We start from the raw sequence: 6,226 nt of genomic DNA, 5'->3' as shown, positions 1-6,226 counted from the left end.
GGTAGATGGCGGGGGGGGTGGGTGGATGAGTAGATGGGTGGATGGACGGATGGTTGGGTGGTAGATGGGGGGGTTGGGGGGTGGATGGATAGATGGATGGGAAGATATACTGTAGCCTAGCACTCTTCACCTGTATTTCTTCATACCTGATTTTTTAAAAGTGTAAAATGTAAAAAATGTAAGAACTGAAGTATTTCTTAATAGTTTAATTCTACATTTGGTAATGTATTTTTAAAAAAAAAACTTTAGAGATAATGTATTCTTAAACTTTTGAATGACAATGCTAGGCATATATATTTCGTATAAATGGCTTTCTCTTTATTGACCTATCCTGTAATATAGTAATATGCTGTTCAAGGGGAAAATAAAACTTCTCTACCGCAACTATTGGAAACTCATGTTGAATCATAATAGAGACTCTACATAGAAAATTCTCAGTACTTCTCATTTCATTAGCAAACCATCAAAATAATAACCTCTGTTAAGAGAAGGTATGACGATTGTAACATACATAACTGAATCAGACAGAAGTGTCTGAAAACCACGAAAGATGGGGTGGCTGAGGGGGTAAAAGTGTCCACTGTGAGTTCAATTCCACCTTTGCCACTTATTTAGGTGACCACGGGCAGGTTACTTAACTGCTCCGTGCCTCAGTTTCCTCATTTGTAAAATAAGGGTGGCGAAAGTACTAAAACTTACCTCATAGGTTTGTTCTGAGGATTAAGTGAGCTAACTTATGTAATATATTTACAATGTAACCTGACGTGTAAGTACCATATTTAATGTTTGAGGTTTTCTTTAAACAGTTTTATCATCATCATCATCATCGATTCTAGATGTCCATTTGGCAATTTACTCTTTGCGGTCCATCCATAAAAAAGTTGATAGGTCATGACTGTAAGTAGTTTAAGCTCCTTAAAGTGAAGTCCCCAGCAGTTCCCCTTGGAGCACTTAACTGGATTAGACTGCTTTCTATGATCTTAAAATACATACGAAAGCCAAAGAAATACTAGTTTTGTAAATCCTTAGATGACACACCCATACAGCTGGTACCACAAATGATGTCACATTTCAGGAAGATCAGCTAATATGTTCCATGGAATCAAAGGTACTTCTCAGGATGAAATGTTTTACTTCTAGTTCCCAAGCTGGTCTTTGATTCAGACCCAAATTAGAGAAAAACCTAGCCTTTCAAACAGGTCTTTGCCGACCCAATTTTGACAGCACTTAATTCACCAATGTTATTTATTACTACATTTAGTAATTTTGGTGAAATTTCTCATTTCTCAAAACACGTTTTGCTTACACCCTTTCAAAAGAATGTTGTTGGTATGTGGGTAGGTTGTCTGGGGCCAGCCTCTTATCTAGAGGCCAGAATCAGAAAGTCTGAGTTCAGCGAAGTGACTTACTTAGACTGCATGCTTTTGTTTTGTTTTGTTTAATAAGCATGTATGAGTGCTGCTAAAACACAGCGCTACCCCCATCTAAGAACAATGCTGCACACATCATTTCCTGAACTAATGGAGTTGGAAGGCAATTATCTACTCACAAAACAGGCTGAAACAACAGTTCCTGATATTCTTCTCAAATACTTTAACTTCCCAAGGAATCCGGAAAAAATAATTCCATGAGCCCATGTTGTGAATGAAGGTATGACATTTCAGTTTCCTTCACTGGAACCCAGTGACCAGCAGTAATGAATTACTACCCACTTGGCGTTACTAAGAGGGGCTCTGGCTGGGTAAGTTGTTTGTCTTTGCTTTGGGAACACTGTACTGCCTTGTAGCCTCTGGTGAGATGATGGCCTTGGGTCCTTTTTTTTGTCAATTTCTGGGAACCTTCCCAAAGATTACCTGCAGCCTCTGGAACTATACTTATTTACGACATTGTTTTCCTTTTACTCCCGAAGAGAATTTGGGACTTCTGTTTCAATCTTTCCGATAAGAAATGGACACTTTCTAGAGAGAATGAATATCCATTTCATCAAAACATGTTTTTGAGTAGCATGAGAGCTTTTTGAACCCTGCGGGTCCTTTGTCTTTAATGCCGGTTGGTAGATACTCATAATAAGAGCTGTCTTCTGTGTGATCCTTCACAATCTGGCCATCACCAAGGTAGCCTAATCATGCTCATGGCAAACAATAGAAATTAAAATGTCTAATATTTAGACACTGCCTTCTGGAATTCTCATCTGGCACAATAAATTACTTCATTGCTTCATTACTTCATATTGCGGGTTTTCTTCTTTATGTCCGGAGAAAAAATTGGGGACAGTCATTTGGACTTGGAGCCTATACTATGCCAACTCTAAAGCCACTTGGAAGCTTCCAGAAGTTTGCCTGTTTGAAATTTCATCTGAATATTGGACTTCGTGTTGACATATCCTCCCTATGAAATAAGAGGCATAATATATTGTGTGTAAGCGTCACGGGGAGTGACATTTAGCAGAATGAAGAGAAACTTGAGACACTTCATTAGGGAGGTTGCATAAGCTGCATCCAGAAGTTTTCCACCGTAGGGTAGACTATATTCAGCCTGCCTTGTTTAGGTATTCTTAAATCTTCTCCCTGTCTGGAAACATAGATACTAATTCAGTGTCTTTTCATTATGCTACATCCGAATCAAATTGTTTGACATGCTCGCTGGTGAAATTTCTAACTTTCAGAAGTGCAGTGTGAAATTTGCATTTGAAATCGTTTATTTCTGATTTGTATTAGAAACCGACCAGTTCTTCAGAAATAGCGGAAATAGCTATATTGAGATTTCCTTCCTTTAAGATATCTTTCCATTTAGCGTGGCCCTCACTTGGCTGACCCGTGTGGTTGGCACCCTTCATCTAGCTCCTTCTAATGGCTGTTATGTTCACATTAGAGAATTCCTTAGCGCTTTTTCTTTTTTTTTTTTCTTTTGCCTCCTGCTGACCCTTTTCAAGCCAAGAGGCTCAAATTGAGAAACTGTAGATGGAAATGGTCAATGTTTTAAAGAGGTAATGGATGAAACTGAGAACATCTAAAGAAGAGTCCGTGACAAAAGCTGAAAGCAAAAGTAGAGCCTGTGCCAGTACTCAGTACTGGATGGAAAGTAGACCATGTACGGTCTGGTTGGAAAGTAGGCCAGGTATGGCCCTGGGACTGTAGGTAAAGCAGTCCTTCTGGGTGGAAGAGGGCCAGGCATAAGCCTTGGTACTTTGTTCCTTCTGTGGAATGTGCCGGGGCCAGGTTCTGGTGGTCTTAGGTCTAATTTAAGAACTCAAAGAGAATGAACTGTGTCTGGAGCCTTAAATCAGTTGTCTTTGTTATTTGGCTATGGTTTGTATCAGTGGAATCATTTTTGGCTTCTTATTTTGGCTCACTCCCAGGATTGGCTTAACACAATAGTTAGCCAATTCTACAAACCCCAGTTACTTTAATAGTCTTTATAATGACCTCAGAGGGAAATCACCAGCTATGAATAATTAACACATCTGTGAAGCACTTACTAATTGCAGCCATACATATTTAAGGTTGGGCACTATTTTTAATATTTTCTAGTATCAACGTTATTTCCTTGGTCATATAGCAATTTGGAAGATATAGCTGGATTTTTAATAACAAGAGTTTGTTAGCCTTCAACAACCAGGTACATCACAGGCTGTAAGCAAAGAGAGTTAGAGTTTGATTCTCATTTTCAACTCATTGTTACCCAGGCTGGATAAATGATAAGTTACGAATCTGTATTTTCCATAATACCTTTTGATAAGCCTTTTCTAATATAGAATGCTCTTGTTCTAAGGGCTCCTTGGTGGCTCAGTCAGTTAAGCATCTGACTCTTGGTTTCAGCTCAGGTCATGATTTCATGGTTCATGAGTTTGAGTCCCATACGTTGGGCTCTGCAGGGCTCTGTGCTGACAGTGCAGAGCCTGCTTAGGATTCTCCCTCTTCCTCTCTCTCTACTCTTCCTCACCAACCGCCCCCCCCACAAATAAATAAATAAATGTAAAAAAAAAAAAACACTTGTCTAAAGTTAAAAAAAATTTTTTAATGTTCATTTAGTTTTGAGAGAGAGACAGAGCATGAGCCAAGAAGGGGCAGAGAGAGAGAGGGGGAGACACAGAATCTGAAGCAGGCTCCAGGCTCTGAGCTGTCAGCACAGAGCCCAATGCAGGGCTCGAAACCACGAACTATGAGATCATGACCTGAGCCGAAGTCCAGTGTTTAACTGACTGAGCCACCCTGGTACCCCAAGAACGCACTTGTTCTAAAGCAACTGTATCCAGGGGGCTGTGTTGCTAATCGAGCCAACATTTATCTAGTTCTTACCACGTATTTTGCAAAGTACAGGGGATGTAAACAGAATTTAATACGTAGCTATTGCCTATAAAATATTTTAGGTGGAGAAGCAAAGTCTAACTTAAAGGAAATAGTTGGAACATGATTTAAAATTAAATTTTAGATTTAGAAATTTAGAAATTTAGATTTAGAAATTTAAAATTAAAATTTAGATTTAATTGTACCTGGATGGTACAAGAGGAAGAGATCACTGTAGGCTGAAGTGGTTCATTCTTTCTTCCAAGGAGGCTTCATGAAAGAGATAGAAAGTAAAAGATGAGTGGAATATAATTGAACAGAAAAGAAAAGAGAAACATTTATGGAGACTCTTGAATGCCAGATTTTTTGATAGTAGCTTCATATACATAATCTTATGAATCCATTACAGTAGACATATATATCCCTGTTTATACATGAGAGTCTTAAGGATTGGGTAGATTAAGTAGCTTGCTTAAGCTCACATAACGAGTAAGTTGCTAATCAGTAATGGTTAAGGTCATTGGCTCTGAGTTGCAAGCAGTTTGCGATTTGAATCCCCGCTCCTCTGCTGACTGGCTGTGCTTGGTTTCCTTCTGCCTCAGTTTTTTCATCTATAAACTGGGGAGAGATAATATAGCTGCCTCATAGGTTTAACGTGATGGATAACTATTTAACGAGACAAAGAAGTTAGCCATTTCTGATGTACTGTAACCAATCAATAAATGTTTAAAAATTAATAGAAAAAGTTTCAGATTCTCATCTCCATCTTGTCTGACCCCGATGTGTATACACTCTTCGTATTAGATCACCTTGCAGAGAGAGTAGGCAGAAAGTCCCAAAAAGAGTAAAAACAAGCATTTTGTCTGCTAAAGAAAAGTCAAGTCCTGGGGTGGCTCAATCAGTCGAGCGTCCAACTTCAGTCCAGGTCATGATCTTACACAATCACACTCTGTCTCTCTGTCTTTCAAAAATGAATAAACGTTAAAAAAAAATTAAAAGAAAAAAATCAAGTCTTCTTCATGCTGTGGGGTTGGATTGATGAAATAATGAAAACGAGATTGGATAAATCATATGGAAGTGAATGATATAGGGCCTTCGGAGCTAGATGCGTAGGGACAAACAGCCAGCTCGTTTATGGACTGGAGAATGGCATGGGGAAAGTGTTGCTCGGAGCACTGTGGGGCTGGGGGTGCTGGGAGCCTATTTGGGAAACTCCCTGTAAAGTGTGAGGTGATGTGATGCTGCACTGGGGGAAGCAACCGGATGCCCAAAGAAAGGACACCCGAGGGAGATGCTGGTCCTGGTGGCACGACCTCTCTCAGCTGACAGCATGGCCACTTGGCTCTCAGCGCGGCCCTTGCCATTGACGGTCCCCGCGCATTCCTGGTGCCGGCCTGCCGTGGTTTCTCTGCTCCAGACCTTGAAACTACCAGAGCTGCAGTCAACTTGCACTAAAAATGATCCTATCTTGAGTAAAAAAGAAAAACCAATAATGTTTTATTCTAAATAAATCATAAAGTAGGGGCGCCTGGGTGGCTCAGTCGGTTAAGCATCCAACTTTGGCTCAGGTCATGATCTTTCAGTTTGTGGGTTCGAGCCCCACGTCGAGCTCTGTGCTGACAGCTCAGAGCCTAGAACCTGCTTCGGATTCTGTGTATCCCTCTCTCTCTGCCCCTTCCTGCTCATGCTCTGTCTCTCTCTGTCTCAAAAATAAGTAAAAAAAAGTTAAATTTTTTTTAATAAATCACAAAATAAACTGAATGAGAAAAACATAGTCTACTGCAGAGTCTCTTCATAGTGTTTTGGCTTCACCAAGCCTCACCTGCGGTTTTAATGCCTACCTATAATTTGCTAAAGATTTGGTAAATTGAATCAACACTTCTCAAAATGACTTCACATTTTCAATTTCATATCCCATACGCCCCCGTTTTTTACAGCTC

The 6,226-nt window shown here is 39.9% G+C and overlaps 1 long non-coding RNA gene across 1 annotated transcript in view; it reads left to right on the top strand.

Annotated features, from left to right (window-relative positions):
* Nucleotides 1-1,633: 1,633 nt before the first annotated feature.
* LOC144236371 (uncharacterized) overlaps nt 1,634-6,226 on the top strand; it is a 60,122-nt gene continuing 55,529 nt past the window's right edge. The window contains exon 1 of the long non-coding RNA XR_013336497.1: nt 1,634-1,741. This is a non-coding gene — a long non-coding RNA (uncharacterized LOC144236371). The remainder of the gene's footprint in view (nt 1,742-6,226) is intronic.

This window comes from Crocuta crocuta, unplaced genomic scaffold (assembly GCF_008692635.1).
Source record: "Crocuta crocuta isolate KB4526 unplaced genomic scaffold, BGI_CrCroc_1.0 scaffold24, whole genome shotgun sequence".
Taxonomy (NCBI): Eukaryota; Metazoa; Chordata; class Mammalia; order Carnivora; family Hyaenidae; genus Crocuta; species Crocuta crocuta.
Note: the sequence above shows the minus strand (reverse complement) of the source record. Positions and strands in the feature narration are given on the sequence as shown.